Source organism: Myotis davidii, unplaced genomic scaffold (assembly GCF_000327345.1).
Source record: "Myotis davidii unplaced genomic scaffold, ASM32734v1 scaffold693, whole genome shotgun sequence".
NCBI lineage: Eukaryota > Metazoa > Chordata > Mammalia > Chiroptera > Vespertilionidae > Myotis > Myotis davidii.
Genome location: NW_006284939.1, coordinates 244,510 through 247,096, shown reverse-complemented (window position 1 = coordinate 247,096; position 2,587 = coordinate 244,510).

The window sequence follows — 2,587 nt, the reverse complement described above, 5'->3', positions numbered from 1 at the left end:
GGAGAGCAGGCCTCAGGCAGGTGGGTGAGGGCCAGGACAGGCGGAGCCTCGAGCCCGGCCGGCCGGCCCAGAGGTGTGCAGGGCACTCAGGGTGGCGGCAGCTGGGCCCGAACCTGGTTTTGGCCTCTGAGACTCGTCACTTCCCTAAACGAAAACTCTACTCACATGGGGGCAACTGCAGCCTTGGAGGGACTGAGTCCAGTCTCGACGTGAAACAGCAACCACAGACGCACAGGAGGCCTTTCAGGGGGCGCGGGCTGCCCTGCGAGGGCTGTGGGGGTTCAGGGGCCCTCCATCCTGGCTCCCACCAGCTGCCCCCACCCCCACCCGCTACAACCAGCCTCTCGGGCTGAGCTGAGCTGAGCAAGGCACTGAGGACCCAGGTGCCCCAGACCTGCCCGAAGCCGCCCGTCTCCGGCTGCCCACTGTCCACTGACCGCCCACGTGGGGCCTCCAGCTCTTGGAGACACCCCCGCTTCCTCCCTGCGGTCCTGCTGGAGCAGGGACAGAACCGGCCACGGTTCTGCAGTTCAGGGCCCAGACCCCCCTGTAAGAGCTGCGGCCAAAGGCCAGTGTCAGGCCCCTTCCCTGAAGGAGCCCCCCGAGCTCCAGCTTGGCCTCCCCATCCCCCACCTGGGCCCGGGTCCCCCAGGGGCCAGGCTCATTGCTGTTTCCATGGGGATGCGTGCACTCTGACCTCAGCCTTTCTCCAGCCCTGGCCAAATAAAGAGGGCTTCCAAGTGGAAACCAGCGTCTCACGCCGCCCCTCCTCCCATGCCCCCACCTGCCCCGGCCCCGCCGCCCCTGCCTCCGATGAGAGGAGGGGACGCAGGCCCTCCCTTCAGCCCAGGGCAACCCAGACCCTGCAGTGGAGAGTCCTGACCACTCTCCAGGCTTGGAGCCGGCCTTTCCCAGCCAGGCCCTACCTCAGCCCCTGGGCAGCCCCCATGAGCCAGCAGACAGCATTACAACGCCCTCGGGTCACATGGGCCACCCCTAGGGAGGTGGCGCTGCAGACTGAAACCCTGCTAGCCCCTCCCCAAGTGCTGGCTGAGAGGCCTGGGCAGGAGGGAGGGCTCCCACCCTCCCTGCCCACCGAGCCTTTCCCCGCCTGCCTGGGGGCTGGCCCTTAGGTGCCTGTCACCCCCAGGAGCAAAGCACAGCCCAGGACCAGGGTCCAGTCCTGGGGCAACTACAGACCCATCTTCCCCACAAAGTCTGCTTCCTGGCGATTCCGCCCCAGCCAGCCTAACGCATGGCCTTAGTTCAACTTCCTCCTTGGAATTTGGGGCAGCTTTCTCCTCACTGTTCTCCTGCCCCACTTACTTCCCCTACAGTCCATTCTCTGCACCCAGCCGGGGGATTATTTTAAATGAAATTCATATACATATATATATATCCCCTATACAATGAAAGCCTAATATGCTAAGTGTCCAACCCTTCGTTCCACGGTTCAACCAGTCACTATGACATGCACTGACCACCAGGGGGCAGACGCTCCGACCGGTAGGTTAGCTTCCTGCTGGGGTCTGGGCGAGATGGGCTGGACATGCCCTGGAGCCCTCCCACAGTCCCTCCCCCGTCCCAATCATGCACCGGTGGGGTCCCTTGGTCTGCCTGCACCCTCTCGCAATCCAGGACCCCTCGGATGTCGGAGAGCTGGTTTCGGTCCGACCCCTATGGGGATGGTGCACATATGTATATATAATGATTATTATCATTATTGATTTAGAGAGGAAAAGAGAGGGAGAAATAGAAACATGGATAATGAGAAAGAATCATTGACCGGCTGCCTCCGGCACACCCTCCACTGGAGATCAAGCCTGCAACCCAGGCCTGTGCCCGGACCTCCTGGTTCCTAGGTGGACACTCAACCACTGAGCCATGCTGGCGGGGCCGGGGGATTTGTTTAAAGCGCGAATTGACCACGTTACCCACCTGCTAGATCTCCCAGCGCCCTTCACAAAGACCCCACTCCTCAGTCAGCCTCATGTTGGGCTTTTGGGAGTGGGGCTCCCGCTGCCTCTCCAGCCCGGCTGGGCCCCCCCGAGCTGCCTCCCCACTGGACCTCACCCTTTGGACAGCCACGCACTCCGATCTGGGCAGGTGCTGAATTGCATGACTCCCCTCCCCCATGCCAGGCCTTAGCTGTGAAGTTACTTTCTCCCTCGACCCCCTCCCAGGCTGGCGGAGTTCCCTGGGTGGCACTCAGCCCCTGTTTCTCTAGAATGCTGCCCGGAGCTGGTCCCCCCCCTCCCCCGTGCTGATTCTTGGGGCCATTGTTAACGTGCCACAAAACAACACAAAGTGGTCCCCTCACAGGCGGGAAGCCAGGTGCCTGAAGGTGGGGTGTATGTAGGGCCCCTCCCAGCCTCTGGCGTGGCCTGGCCATGTTCTCTCCTGAGGACACCAGCTACGGGACGAGGGGCCACCGAACGACCCCGACCTCACTTCCTGGGTCACCCGCGAAGACACTTTCCAGATGAGGTCACCTTCACAAGCAGGAAGCTGGGACTTGAACCTGTCTCCCGGGAGGCGCGACCGACCCACACCTCCCTTCCTAGCGGATGACCTGGCCTGTCTATAG